We start from the raw sequence: 16,551 nt of genomic DNA on the forward strand, positions 1-16,551 counted from the left end.
CCCAATCTCCTCAAACTATTTCAAAAAATTCAAGAAGAAAGAAGACTTCCAAACTCGTGTTATGAAGTCAGCATAATTTTAATTTCAAAACCAGAAAAAGACACTATAAAGAAAAAAACTACAAACCAATATCCCTGATGAACATAGATGCCAAAATCCTGAACAAAATATTAGCAAATCAGATCCAGCAATACACCAAAAAAATTATTCACCATGACCAAGTGGGATTCATCCTAGGGATGCAAAGCTGGTACAATATTTGCAAATCAATAAATGTGATACACCACATAAACAAAATAAAGAATAAAAACCACATGATCCTATCAATAGATGCCGAAAAAGCCTTGGACAAAATCCAGCATCCATTTCTGATAAAAATGCTCAGCCACGTGGGAATAGAGGGATCATATCTTGACATAATAAAGGCCATATATGAAAGACCTACAGCCAACATAATACTCAATGGGCAAAAACTAAAAGCATTTCCCTTAAGAACAGGAACAAGGCAAAGATGCCCACTTCCACCACTCTTATTTAACATAGTACTGGAAGACTTAGCCACGGCAATCAGACAGGAAGAAAAAATAAAAGGCATTCAAATTGGAAAGGAGGAAGTGAAACTGTCATTATTCGCAGATGACATGATACTATACATAGAAAACCCCAAAGACTCCATCAAAAGTTTACTAGACTTAATAAATGAATTTGGAAAAGTAGCAGGCTACAAAATTAACGTCAAGAAATCGATGGCATTCTTATACACCAATGATAAACTCATAGAAAGAGAAACTAAGAAAACAATCCCATTTACCATTGTGGCAAAAAAATTAAGATACCTAGGAATAAACTTAACCAAAGAAATAAAGGACCTATTTGCAGAAAACTACAGGTCATTGAAAAAAGAAATAGAGGAAGATGTAAATAAGTGGAAGCACATACCTTGTTCATGGATTGGAAGAATTAACATCATTAAAATGTCCATATTACCCAAAGCAATCTATAGATTCAATGCAATCCCCATCAAAATACCAACAGCATACTTCACAGAATTAGAACAAATACTTCAAAAGTTCATATGGAACCAAAAAAGACCTCAAATAGCCACAGAAATCTTGAAAAGGAAGAACAAAGTAGGAGGGATCACATTACCAGATTTCAGGTTATACTACAAAGCCACTGTAATCAAAACAGCCTGGTACTGGCACAAGAACAGGCATATAGACCAGTGGAACAGAACAGAGAACCCAGAAATGGACCCAAGGCAATATGCTCAATTAATATTTGACAAAGGTGGCAAGAGCATACAGTGGAGTAAGGACAGCCTCTTTAATAAATGGTGTTGGGATAATTGGAAAGCTACATGTAAAAAAATGACACTAGACCATCAACTTACACCATACACAATGATAAACTCAAAATGGATAAAACACTTAAACGTGACTCATGAATCCATAAAAATCCTAGAAGAAACTCTAGGCAACAAAATTTCAGACATCATACGCAGCAGAATTTTCACTAATACATTACTTAAGGCAATAGAAACAAAGGAGAAAATGAACACATGGGACTACATCAAACTCAAAAGCTTCTGCACAGCGAAAGATACAATCATCAAAACGGAAAGGCTACCCACTGTATGGGAGAGCATAATTGCCAATGATATATCAGATAAGGGGTTAATTTCCAATATATAGAGAGTGCTCATACAACTCAACAAAAGGAAGACAAAGAACCCAGTTAAAAAATGGGCAGAGGACCTAAATAAACACCTCTCCAAACAGGACACAAATGGCTAAGAGACATATGAAGAAATGCTCAACATCACTAAGCATCAGAGAGATGCAAATTAAAACAACAATGAGGTATCACCTCACACCTGTCAGAATGGCCGCCATCAACAAATCATCAAGCAACAAGTGTTGGCGAGGGTGTGGAGAAAAAGGGACTCTAGAACACTGCTGGTGGGAATGCAGACTAGTTCGGCCACTATGGAAAACAATATGGTGTTACCTCAAAAAATTAAAAATTGAACTTCCATTTGACCCAGTGATCCCACTTCTAGGAATATACCCTAAGAATCCTGAAACACCAGTCAGAAAGAATATATGTACCCCCATGTTCATAGCAGCACTATTTACAATAGCTAAGATCTGGGTAGATGAATGGATAAAAAAGCTGTGGTACATATACACTATGAAGTACTATGCAGCTGTAAGAAAGAAAGATCTCTTATCCTTTGAGACTACATGGAGGGATCTGGAAAGTATTATCCTAAGCAAAACAAGCCAAACAGAAAAAGACAAGTATCATATGATCTCACTTATTTGTGCAATATAATGAACATAATAGTCTGAGGAATGGGGTAGTCCCAGAGATGTGGAAGTGGGGTACAGACTGACAATCCCCAGCAGAGGGTGTGGTGGGGGAGAGATAAACCACCAAACTTATATGCATGTATGCATGAACAATGGACACGGACAGCAAACTGGGGACAGGGCAGGGAGAGATGGGGAAGGGGGAATCATGGGAAAAGGAAAAACATCTCTAACAAAAATAAATAAATTAATTATTTAAAAATAGAAAAATTAAAAAAAATAAAGACAACATTATATAGCTTAAGATTTATTATTTGTAAAACCATGTAGGGTTGTTGAATTCAAGAGGCAAACGAGAAGGGAATGCACAATCAGATGTGCAGTTACCTAGGTCAATGGATTCTCTGGGTTCCCGAGTCACACTGCCAGACTATGCGTCACCTCTACTGTTACTGACTGCCTGCTTCTGGGCAAGCTTCCTCTGAGCCTCAATGACAGCAGCTACCTCATAGAGTGCATATGAGAAGAAATCAGGCAAAATCTTAGCAAATAATTAGCATGGTGCCAAGCATTCAGCATTTTGATAAATACTATCTACTAATAGAAGTTATTTTAGCAAGGGCCTAAGCACTCTTCTAAACTATTTACATGTTATTTTATTTTAAAGAATAAAAGTAGCAACCTTCACCTAGTACCCGTTTTCTTAAGTAAAGAAAACAAAGATAAATGATCGAACTTTTTCGAGTCCACGAATTGGTAATAATAGAAGACTTATGAAAGATACGCCGGGGATGCTCGAATTGTGTTTCTGGGACCACCAGCAACAGTATTACCATGGGCATTAATTTTCTACTGTTGCTATAACAAATTACCACCAGTTTAATGATTCAAATAAGACAAATCTGTTAACTCACAGTTTCTGTAAGTCAGATGGCTGGGCACAGTGTGGCTCCCATGGCTGTCATCTCAGGAGGCTCACAGGCCAACATCAAGGTGTCACCAGGGAGAACTTCCCTCTAGAAGCTCTGGAAATGAATCCATTTTCAAGTTCCTTCAGGTTGTCAGAATTCGATTCCGTGTGAGACTGAGGTCCTTGTTCCCTCGAGCTGTTTGGGGCTGTTCCCAGTTTTGAGAGGCCAACCACAGCCTTGGATTGCAGCCCTTACCTCCAGCTTCAAATAAGCGAGGGAGGAGCACTTGTTACACCCCCCAGCTTCAACTCTCTGGTCGCTCCTTCCACTTTTAAAAGCTCGGGCGACTGCATTGGGCCCAGCCAGATAATCCGGGGCCTTCTCCTAGTTTACAAGTCAGCTGATCAGTAACCTGAATTCCATCAGCAAAGTCCCTCCACGGCAGTTCTTAGACTGGCGTTGGAATGAATAACCCAGGGGTGGAAACCAGGTGAGAGAGCTTTAGAATGCTGCCCATCACACCTGGGAACTTCTGAACATTTAAAACCTCAGGTCCCCATCCCAAATGTACTGAAGTCAGGACTCTCAGAAGGGGTCCAGCAACCCGTAGTTTAACAAACCCTTCAGCTGATTCTAATTAAAGCACACCGAGGCCCGAGAGCTGACAGGAGTGGAAGGGTTAAAGCATATGGTTTGATTTCAAAACCTCAAGTTAAGCCAGGAACATGTGTTCTCAATTTTGAAGTAATTTTTCTGAGAGGAGCTAACTTCAATAAATTCTTTTATAATAATACGTGACTCTATTAATTACATTATGTCAACTCTTACTGATTCTAGTTTTTAGTCAATGGTGATGGATCTCAATTTAAGATTTAATGGGTACAAGTGAAATTTTTGCTTGCCCAAACAAAGATGTTTTTGGTATGTAACTTTTTGAAGAAGAGTCTTGTTTAAAAGGGAAAGTCCTTAAGCATGGAGGATAATGTGTGAGAAAGACCACATAAAGAAACACTATACAGGAGTCTACAAACCCCTTTATCTCTGGATGGTTAGGGAAACCAAAATGGACTTCCCAGGTGCCACTCATCACTTATTCATTATTTGCTCCCTTGATTTGCATTTTTCTGCCTCGTTTCTTCTGACTTCTTCTGAAGTCTCATTTACAACTTTCAAATGAAATCAGGCTGATGCAAAAGAAATTGGGTATAAGGGGAAAGAGAAGGAGAAAAGCCAAAAGCTGGCTGTAGAAAACGAGTCTTCCAGTTGGTTTCCCAATTGGCCAGATTGTGTGTACAAGAAGTTTGCAAATGTAGGCCAGAGGGGAATTATTTTCTTACTAAAATGTGCTAAAGAAACCATTTTATCCTGTGTAACTATAGTCAATGCTCTAAAGACATTTTTAAATGAAAGAAAACATGGCATAAAACCTCTTTGCAAATGAAATGCAAAAGATGGACATAGCTGCCCTAGCCCATAATACAACAATACACTTACCTAGTCTGGAATGACCCGTCTTCACTTAAACTTGCCTATTGTCTATAAAATGATGTGTGTGTGTGTGTGGGGGGGGGGAGCGGGGGTATTATAGCTATATATTAAACTTGACACATGAATCATTATAGAATGTTTCTTTGAATCTCATTTTATACACCTTGAAGCCTCTACGAAAACCTCTGGGGACTTCAGGCATTTAATTGATTTCTTTTGTCATATCTAACACTGCAGGACCCAGGCTCTGGATCAAGCTAAAAGCCATCACATTAGTAGCCTCCAGGTCCACACATGTAGTTGAATTAGTCTATCTATCCTAATTGCTAGAGACTGGAGGTTTGTGCCTCCTCCCCAAGAAAAACTCCTATATTAATCTAATGCCCAATGTGACGATAGCAGGAGGCGGGGCCTTTGGGAAATGATTAGGTCCCTCGTGAATGGGATCAGTGTCCTATAAAAGAGACCCCAAATGTGAGGTCATTGAGGAGACAGTCATCTCTGAACCAGGAAGAGGGCACTGATGAGACACTGAATCAGCTGGTGCCTTGATCTTCGACTTCCCAGCCTGTAGAACTGACAGTGAATGTCTGTGGTTTCATCAGCCACCAGGTCTGTGGTATCCATTACAGCAGCCTGAATGGGTGGAAACAATACCGGCATCTCTTCAAGATACTGCAGGTTTGGTTCCAGACCACCGCAATAAAGCGAGTTGTAATATTTGTGTTGGTGGAGGGTCTTGCCTTAAATTGGTAAAAAAAAAAAAAAGCAACATCTGTGGAGTGCAATAAAACGGAGTGCAATAAAGCAAGGTATGCCAGTAATATTTTGTTTTGTCGTTGTTTGCATTTCTTAAATGTCTACCACAACTCTCCACCACCTGCCCCAAAAGTTCAAGACAATGTTTGTGTAAAACTCCCAGCAAAATCACCTCTCAGGGTGTGCATAGGGAGACCTCTGAAGATGAGGGCCAGATTTATTATAAAAGTCGTTTAAAGACACAATGGAGTGGGCTCCATCATTATGTGTTTCAAAAATACCCCCACAAAAGGAAACTCACAGCTAAACTTGTAACTTGAAAGAAGAGATTAGCTTAAAATTACATAAAACAGTTTTTCCTGCTAACCTTTTTCTCTCCCTGTGTGTTTCTGAAGCAGAAACAGTTACAATTCTATTCCAAGCTTGGGGGGGGAAAAAAAGAAAAAGGCTCAACCTTATCCCCCTGGCATGAGACCTGGTTTATCACTTCCCCACCAGGCATTTACACTGGAGTATTGCGTTAATGTGGCATGTCACTAAATTGAGAATCTCAGAGTTAAGGTTAATCAAAATAATTTAGGTGATTGCAGTTAATTCTCGGGAGAATTGGAGTCCTCGTCAGAAGCTGGCTGCACATGAGAGGGGAATGAAAAAATGTTCAACCCGCAGCTCTTTCAGTGGAAATCTCCAGGTCTCAGCTGGCGCACAGGCTCAATTATCGGCTTTTAGCTTAGTGGAAAGTCAAGCCTCCCTGAGCGCACTGGTGCTCCAGGCATTTTATTGGCTCATTAAATGTAGGATTTTGCTTTTCAGCTGCAGCCAAATTTGATGTGCTATCCAAATAGAAAAGATGATGAGAACTGAAATAGCTGACACATGCTTCCTTCCCCCTTCTCTGTGCTTCTCTCTTTCCATCCGGCTCCTGCCCGCTTTATTACTATCACACGGTTTATAAGAAATAAACAGCAAGAGGCCCCCCTGCAGGTTCTGCTCGTGAAGACCCAAACCTCAGTTACTCACAATGTGTATTTTAAGCGTGTGTGATGAGGTCACTCAGACATATTTCTTACTCCAAATGGCTCACAAAGTACAAGATGACAATGAGGAAAATAGACCCAGAGGACTTAAATATTACTCAATGAACATCGGTTGAGCAACCTAAAAGTTCTTAAGGCCAGATCGTCCATGAACATGAGAAAACATTGGCAAGTTCCTTGATGAGAGCAGGAAAAGTCAAGAAGAGTTTTTGCCTCTATTACTCATCATAATAAAGAGTAACTTATTCTCTAAATTAATCTCATACAGAAAGAAAACCTTCGAATCCTTTCGGAATAGTGACCTGTTCTGTGCATATGTAGGGCTAGACTTTTAACAGTGAACGTAATTCAACAAGTGGAGGCGGAGAGGAGTGAGGAGAGTGTACGGGACACCATCCCAGAAGACCCCAGAGGTTCCTGCCTCTCTGCACACTTACAGATTCATCCTTCCTCAGCTTAGAAAAGCTTAAGAGATATATCTACCAACATCTGACAAAGGAAAAAATAAACAAATGGACTACATCAAATTAAAAAGCTTCTGCACAGCAAAAGAAACCAGCATCAAAATGAAAAGGGAACCCACTCTTTTGGAGAACATATTTGCCAATGATACATCAAATAAGGGGTTAATTTCCAAAATATGTAGAGTACTCATACAATTCAACAAAAGGAAGACATACAATCCAATTAAAAAATGGGCAGAGGACCTGAATAGACAATTCTCCAAAGAGGACATACAAATGGCCGAGAAACATATGAAGAAATACTCAATGTCACTAATTAATAGAGAGATGCAAATTAAAACAACTATGAGGCATCACCTCACACCTGCCAGACTGGCTACTACCAGTATATCAACAAACAACAAGTGCTGGCAAGGGTGTGGAGAAAAGGGGACTCTAGCACACTGCTGGTGGGAATGAAGACTGGTGCAGTCCCCATGGAAACAATATGATGTTTACTCAAAAAATTAAAAATTTAACTGCCATTTGACCCAGTGATTTCGCTTCTAGGAATATATCCTAAGAAGCCTGAAACACCAATCAGAAATAATATATGCACCCCTATGTTCATAGCAGTGCTATCTAACATATCTAAGATCAGGAAACAGCCCAAGTGCCATCAGTAGATGAGTGGATAAAAAAGCTGTGGTACATGTACACAATGGAATACTATGCAGCTGTAAAAAAGAAAGATATCTTACCCTTTGAGATAGCATGGAGGGACCGCCACAGAGTATTATGCTAAGCAAAATAAGTCAGTCAGAGAAAGACAAATATCACATAATCTCACTTATATGTGGAATCTAATGAACAAAATAAACTAACAAATAAAATAGATTCAGAAATGTGGAAGCAGGGAATAGATCAACAAACCTCAGAGGGAAGTGGAGGGGGGACAGAAAGAGATAAATCAAAGCACTTAAATGCATATATGCATAACCAATGGCCACAGACAATAGTGTGGTGAAGGTAAAGGGAGTGAAGGGGGTAGAAGTGGAGAGGAGGGGGTCAATGGAGGAAAAGGGAGGGCATCTGTAATACTTTCAACAATAAAGATAATTTTTTTTATAAAAGCAAAAGAGTATTTGATCCTAAAGTAAAAAAAGGTATTTTGCTCCACATATCCTGAGCTAACAGAGCTAGTGTAATTGTGGCAATGCATAAATTGGAAAAGATAGCATACAAAGAGGAGGTGCTTTAGTATGTAATTAAAAAAAATAAAGATAAAAACTATCTTCCACTCCACTTGCCACACACACAATCCTACTGGATTATTTTTTTAAAAAATAGTAAGTGTTAAAACAACATCATGGCCCTGGTCAGTGTTCCTCAGTGGTTAGAGCATCAGCTGGCACACCATCGAGTTTTGGGTCCAGTTCCTGGTCAAAGGCACATACCTGGGTTATAGGTTTAATCCTGTGCCCTGGCAGATATGGGAGGCAACTGATCGATGTGTCTCTCTCACATAGATATTTCTCTTTCTCCTTCTCTTTCCCCTTTCCTCCCTCCCTCTCTTCCACTCCATCTAAAAATCAATGTGAAAAATATCCTCTGGTGAGGATTAAAAACAAAAACACAATACGACCAATGAGGGAAGTTGTGGTAAAATTGAATGGTACCACTGGCATTTCAAAGTAATAAAACTGTTAAGTGATGAAACCCTAGGAGCAATCAGATAATATGTATTTTTTTAAAAATGTTTTTATTGAGTTCTTTTTTAGAGAGAGAGGAAGGGAAAGGGAGAGAGAGAGAGAAGTATTGATGAGAGAGAAACATCATCAGTTGGCTACCTCTTGCATGCCACCTACTGGGGAAAGAGCCCACAACCTGGGCATGTGCTGGTAATATGTATTAAGAACCAAAAATAGCCCCGCTGGTGTGGCTCCATGAATTGAGCATCCTCCCACCACTGAGAGGTTCCAGTTCTATTCCTGGTCAGGGCACATGCCCAGGTTGCGGGTTTGATCCCCAGTAGGGGGCATGCAGGAAGCGGCTGATTGATGATGTTGTTCTGTCACATCAATGTTTCTTCTTCTCTCTCTAAAAAATCAATAAAAATATATATTTTAAAAAGAACCAAAAATATGTGTATACCTTTGACTGAAGGATCCCACCTCAAGTAATTTCTCTGAAAATAAATAAATAGAAGAATAAGTCATATACTAAAAATTTTGTAAAATATATTACTGATGTCAGGCCCCATGCTAAATACTTATCCCACAAAGATGAATAAGAAATTGTCTTCGGTTACCAACCACAACCCCATCTCTATGTAGTTGGAGAAGACAGGGATGTAAAGCATCTCAATACGATAAAAAACAAACAAACAAACAAACAAAACCACCACCTGAGTTATCCGCGAGGGACAGTAGTGACAAAGGAGATACAGGAAGAAATAAAGAGGCATTTATCCACACCGATGGTCAGTGCTGTGCTCATTTCTGAGAATAAGTAAGCAAGACAGATGGTCCCTGTGCTCCTGATGCTGGGCTGTGGGGAACTCATATGCCAAGAAAAAGGTGCTGAGACTTCACCCAGTACCTGATGTGGCATCACTGAGGATTTTCAGAGAAATGACAGGGTCAGATCTGCATTTACAGAGGTGATTCCATGACCAGTGAGGAAGATGGTTTGGGCGGGGTGAGCAGCAAGACTGGAGGCAGTGAACCCAGATGGGAGCCTACTGCAATGGTCTGGATGAGAAATCTCAAAAGCTTGATCTAGGTTAGTGACAGAGGAGACAGAACGAAGAAGACCAATTCAAAAGACCTGGTGCAGCAGGCCTTTGACATCCACAAAGGACTTATCCTTGCAAATCCCCCATCGGATGATGACAGCAGTGTCTACAGGGGGCCGGCTTCCACATAACTTTTCATTTCCATTTAGAGATTCTTGTCCTGCACCTGTCTAAATACCACAAGTTAAATAACTTTTAATTTTGCATTAAATCTCACTCTTCCAGTTGAGCAGTTCCTGTAGTCAAATTGCAATGCCCATTGAAATTCTCTTCCTGGCCCTGGCCAGTTTGGCTCAGCGGTTAGAGTATCGGCCTGCGGACCAGAGAGTCCCGAGTTTGGTTCCTGCTAAAGGCATGTACCTCGGTTGCAGTTTGTCTCTGGCCCTAGTTGGAGTCATGTGGGTGGCAACCACTCGGTGTGTCTCTCTCACATCAATGTCCCCCGCCTCCCCCCCCCCCCCGCTTCTCCCTCCCACTCTATCTGAAGATAACTGCAAAAAAGACCTCAGGTGAGGAAAAAAAGAAAAAAAAGGAAATCCTCTTCCCGGGGATCGAGCAGGTCATGGTCTGAACTGCTGATAAATGTGCCGCTCCACTCCTTCATCTAGATGAACGGTTTTCTTAGACTTTCCTTTCTCTTCATCTCTGTCATTAGCAACAAGTAGCAAGTATAAGTTCTTCACAGAATTATATTTCATTAGAAATAAAGTTTTACCTTGGTCACTGTAAATGCTAGGATAAGGAAGGAGCCACCAAGCTAAGTCTGAAGGCAGGATGGGTTTTGGGGATAGCCAGGCACAGCGAGTCACTCTGCATGTTACTTTACAACACCCCACACTAAATTTGGCTCAGGATGTACTGAAATGATGTTTGGAGAGCAAGTGGTACTGTGTCTGTATAGACGAAGCCTTCAGAAAATGTTAGCAACACAATGTAATTTCAAGGCATGTAACTCATTTTTATCAGTTAATAAATATGAACATTCCACATCAGGACAAAAGGATTTTAAATACACTTTAAATACACAAAAATAAGGGCTACGCAGGTATCAAAAGCATAGGTTAAAAACTATATTGCTAGAACATAAAGATTCCCAAGGTCATTGTTAAAGTGGAAATTGAGTAAGTTAAAGACGTATTGATGGCATGTTCTTATTTGTGCAAAAAAAAAATTTAAATTTTTTGTCTCAAGAAAATATCAAACTTTACAACTCAAAATAATCTTTTTGTATTTTCAGAATAAAGTGATGAAAAGTTTCACCATTGCTTTGCAGTGGTTCTCAACCTTCCTAATGCCGCGACCCTTTAATACAGTTCCTCATGTTGCGGTGACCCCCAACCATAAAATTATTTTTGTTGCTACTTCATAACTGTAATTTTGCTACTGTTATGTCTTAGGCGACCCCTGTGAAAGGGTCGTTCATCCCCCAAAAGCATCACGACCCACAGGTTGAGAACCATTGCTTTAGAGGCAATATTCCTGTGCTGTTTAAACCCAGGATAACAGGGTTTATATTGCCTGACAGCATTTTTGGCATCCTTTGCTGGCCACAGAAGTCCTCATGCTGAGACTGGCTAAGGATTTTCTTGCAAAGTCATTTCTCAATTAATATTGTGATGTTTTAAAGTTTAGCTTCTATAAACGTGTATTCCCGGAGTGCTGTTTTTGCTTCTTATTTTTTAATCTTTAACGAGTTCATATGTCTATAAGATGTCATTTAATGTTGGAATTCATGCAAATTGATGCTTTTACCTCCAATATAAGAATACCTCTATTTTTAAAAAATATGTTTTTATTGATTTTTTTTGGAGAGAGAGGAAGGGAAAGAGAGAAACATCGACTGGCTGCTTTCTGCACATCCCCCACTGGGGATTGAGCCTGAAACCTGGGCATGTGTCGTGACTGGGAATCAAACCGGGACCTCTCAGTCCATGGAACGATGCTCAATCTACTGAGCCACATCAGCCGGGCAATTTTTATGTTCTATATTATCACCTACAGTAAAAAAATGTGAATGAGTCATCTCTCTGACGGGCTGTTCACCACAGAGAAAAATCAGAACAATTTTTCCAATATTTAAGACCCAACTTTGAACACCTCTTCACAAGACAGATAATGTGGGGACAAGAATTCCATGAACATAAATGAATGTGACTGAGAGATGTAAGACTAAGGTCTTGCTATTCAAGGTGTGGTCTTCTAACCAGAAGCAGCAGCATCTGGAAGCTTGTCAGAAACACAGACTCTCAGGCCATATCCCAGACCAACTGCCTCAGAATCTGCATTTTAACAAGACCACCAGGTGATGTGTAAGCACATTTAAGTTTGAGGAGAATTGAGTTTTATAAATCAGTGGCTTGTTTGGGCACTATCACTGACATTTTTTTCATGAAAAACTATTTTATATATTCACTTTTCTATAAACTGTTTTTATTGTTTTCATTATGAACATTCAAGGTAGATATTTGAATATCTACCTTGAATATTGCTGTTTTTCTTATGGAAAATCCATTTGTTTGTATTTTATAAAATAGCCCATTTTTAGGAAATAACAACCATCACTTAAATTGAAAGAGAAAAATACTCTAAGTGAAGCACTTTAAAAGTAGCGCAAGAATAGTGCAAACCACAAAGTCGAAGATTTACTAAGAGGTAGGGTTGACATGACCGAGTGAAACTTGATCTGGAGGCAAACGGAAGAAGAACTGAGTGGCTCCTGGACTTCCGGCTCAGGCAGGTGAGTGGAGGCCGGAACGTGTTCCCCAATGGAAGAGGTATGGTTTGGGAAGTAAAACCCCGTGGGTTCAATGGTTGGCTATGGTGATGCTTGTGGATTTTCTAGGTGGAGATGTTTGACAGGCAGCTGGGTATACAGCTCAGGCTCAGAGGAGCTGCAGTTGATAAGATAACGGGTCATTTATGCAAGGCCCAGGGCAGCCTCCTCCAGCCCCAGGATCAAGGTCTGGTACCTTCACTCTATCTCTGCCTAACTTTAGCCATTTAACCAGCGGGGTAGCTCCGATGTCCTCCACAATGTCTATGCGATCTTCAACATGGCAGCTAGACATGATGTGTCCACCATCAAACCATATTCTCTTTACTCCCAGCAGTGGCGGGCCCTGGGAATCCATCTCGACGAGGCCATCTGGGGCAATTCCAGGGAGTCGGCACCAGAGTGGTGGACCCAGGCCAGACAAATACAGGTTCCTGATGTTAACCTAAACTAGGCTGAAGACTGAACTTCTCCCCAAATCCTCCAGCCTAAAACCAGAGGTTGCCATAGCCAATCCGCTGACACATATGAGACGCATGTTTCTCCTCCTAGCGTGTGCGTCACGGTTTCCTATGACACGCTTCCTGCACTGGTACCTTGGCCTCTAAAATCCATACTGGTCTTAGACGAGAAGAGAGCTTAGCCCTGAAGGGCAAAGTCTGGAAAGCTTCTAGTAAGAAAAGAAGGAAACATATTAGGTAATGACTGCCATGAGTATGAAATCATTAAAAAATCTTTCAGAGAAAAGTTAACTTTTTGCCTTGATATATTTTTTGGCTTTAAAATCTGACAGTTCAGCAAGTGAAGGCATTTCATTGATTTGGCACAGTAATACATTCAAATCATCTCAAAGAGAAACTTCACAGTGTATTCTGGGTTTTGAATTTTTTCAAAAAGTTACCTAATATGCAATATAATTTATAGAACCCGAGTGTATTGGTTTTTTTTTTTTTCTTTTATAGACCACAGCATCTCTAGACACCTCAACTGCTACAGATGCAGAAGAAAAGGTACACTCATACCTAATTTACAGTGTTTCTTTAATTAAAGGGGATGTTTAAAATTTAAAAACAGACAACTTGATTTAAGCAGGATTGAAACAGCATACCTTGGGAAGTAGCGTGTGTCGGCTGAACTTGACTCTTTGGGGCAATGACTGCTTCTTTTTGCCTGGGGAGTACTTTCTTATAGCTGGGAAAGATGCCTGGGAAGAGCAATTACTAGTTCTATGTTCAAAGAAGGAGCTGTCATTAGGGTCCAATGTCTTGACTCTGATACTCAATCATCTCATCAACATCAATGCAGGAGGAGAAAGCAATTTAACAAAAAAGTTGGTCAATAGCCACATGTCTTTTACATAAACTCAAGGAAAATATCTGAGTCATGTAGTCTCTCTGCTAGGTAGCTTCTCAAATAGGCATCTACTTATTCACCCATAGTCATGGGAAGCTCAAAGGAGACCACAGAGATGGGGGGTGGGATGTGAACAGTCATAGATTGACCACAATTCACATCAGCTCTTGAGGCAGCTCCCTCTCAGGGCGACCACTTTGGTTTAGAAAGACATTTGTCAGAGATATCACATGACTAATGTTTTTGTGAACTTCCTCCTCTGAAGGCAGGTGCAGCAGACTATGATTTCAAAATGAAGTACATGAGACTTTATGGCCCTTGCCTATCAGCTGTGTTACTTCTCAGACTCCTTCCATTGAGCAACATGTCAGGCACTATTCTAGATACTTCACATCCATTATTTTATTTGATGCTCCTATTGTCCTTAGGAAGTCAGGTTTCAGTTGAAGAGATGGCTATCGCTTTCTCTTTACTCTCACATCCTTATCATATTCCAGGTTGACCTTCATAGGACAAGAGTCTGACCCACCAGGTCACTGTTGACTAAACCAGAGGGGAACACCTGACATCAGGTAAACTGTTTAGATCAAACTAAAATTTGTAGGAATTTGCATTTGAATATAAATAAACCAGGTTGGTCTGTGTCAAAGATTAGAACCAATGAGTATTCCAATGGAGAAGTCATGTTGGATCCATTTGAAGGTCTTCAGACAGAATGAAGAATGATGCAGAAAAAGACCATTCGGCCTTAAGAAAGGCTGACTGCATCTGAAGTCACATTGGTACACAACTGTATTTCAGTTCCTGGAATCACTGGCTTATGAGGCCTGCTACACTTCCTGTCCTCGGGGGGTTCCTTAGATACTATGTCTCCTTATAAATATTTCCCCTTTCTCCTTAAATTACTTTGAGTACATTTCATTGAATACAACACACTGGGCTCTAAGAAAGTATTCTTATCATCATCTTGATAAGGAAACAGATTCAGAGAGTTTAAGCAAGTTGTTCAAGATCATGCAGATAGTAAGAAGTGAAATCCAAGCCTAAGACTGTACAACTCCAAAGTGTGTGCTTTCATCACTAGATTAATTTAGATCAAAAAAATTCAACACCCATTGCAAACTAGTAAAGGCATCTAAATCTACTATGCTAGGCCCTTTGTGATTTTCAAAGTTATTGCTGTGTCTTCTTAAAGTTTAATATGCAAAACAAATGCTCATTGGCGTAGAAATGTCCATATTTTCATCCACATCATTAAGTCAAGGGACGTGAAACTTCCTGCTTTCTAGCTGAGTTGGCCTTCTTTCAAGGAGCCAGCTCTAATTGTTTTTGCAGAACACATATATCTCCAGTAAGTTAGACCCATCTCCTCCCAAGGAAAAATTACATTTTCTTCTGGTCAATTTTCTATGTACAATTTATCATCACTAGACCGTCCTTATTGTTTATTTCCATGGACTGTTTCCCAGAAGAATCTGACATATATTTTTTTCTCTTTCTAACCAGCCATGAACCCAGAGTTCCTCATATAACTTCTGAACAGTTTTCAAGTTTAGCTATCATCCCCCCTCTATGGAGAAAGAAACTCACTTAAGCGATCCTGTTACCCTCGCTGTGCAGCCTTGGCTCTCGGCCTAGGATGTGAGGTCTCACCACTCTATCATGCCATATAACTGCTTGGATCACAAGAATCTGGACTTGGGCCACTCTTTGATTCCGTGATTATGTGCATGGTTTAGGTTAAGATGTTTTTATTGTAACTCAACCAAAAAAACCATCACTCGCTATAAATACATCAATTTTGGTTACTTTAAATTTGTTACACTCATAACATTATAATATCAACAAGAATTTAAAAAAATCATCCAGTTGCCCACCACTCTAATAAATCACCTTCTGTATCCTCTTGTGTTCTATTTATATACATATATACTTTTTACCTAGTTTTAATCATAACAGATGCTACTTTGTATTTAGTTTCCCTTCACCCAACTTTTCAAAGCATGTCTCTGTGCTGGTAATATTTTAAATTATCATGTGAGTGGCCACATTCACCCATGTTAGATGTTAAACTTTTAATGTTTCCAGCTACTTTTTTAAACAACTCTAAATCTGGTCACTACCTAGCCTCTTAGGGGACAAGCTCACCCTCACCCCCCTTGCCGTGATGGCAAGCGTTGGCCACGTGCGAACAAAAACCAAACTGGCTTTGTCGGTTTTCCACTCGCCTGGTGAGGGTTAAACATGTGACCACTGTTTCGTTGGGAGTCATCGAGGCAGAAGATTTTGGAATATTTCTTCATACTTAGCTCAGGGCCCGAAGCAACAGAAGAAGCTGGGGGTCATGGCATTGGTTTCTTTTGTCTTCAGGGCAGTACAGGTCAGTAAGTGGACATGCATCCCCTCTGCAACTTGTTTCCTGTAAGCACATAAAGTTGTGTGCCTTTGTCTCCTTTCCAAGTAGGTCCCAGATGTGTCCCAGAGGAATCCAGGACAGCGCTCTCTCCCTCTGATCACAGCGGAGACTCGGTGGGACCTGAAATATCTTGGTACAGTTAGTGGACATATTTGATGCTTTTTCATCTAGACCCTACTTCTAGAAGACCTGTGTCTCTTTTGGCTGGTGACAAAGTCTCAGTGACAGGCCTAGAGAAGTAGAAATCTGGTCAAGCTAA

This window comes from Molossus molossus, unplaced genomic scaffold, assembly GCF_014108415.1.
Source record: "Molossus molossus isolate mMolMol1 unplaced genomic scaffold, mMolMol1.p scaffold_m16_p_1, whole genome shotgun sequence".
NCBI classification, from domain to species: Eukaryota; Metazoa; Chordata; class Mammalia; order Chiroptera; family Molossidae; genus Molossus; species Molossus molossus.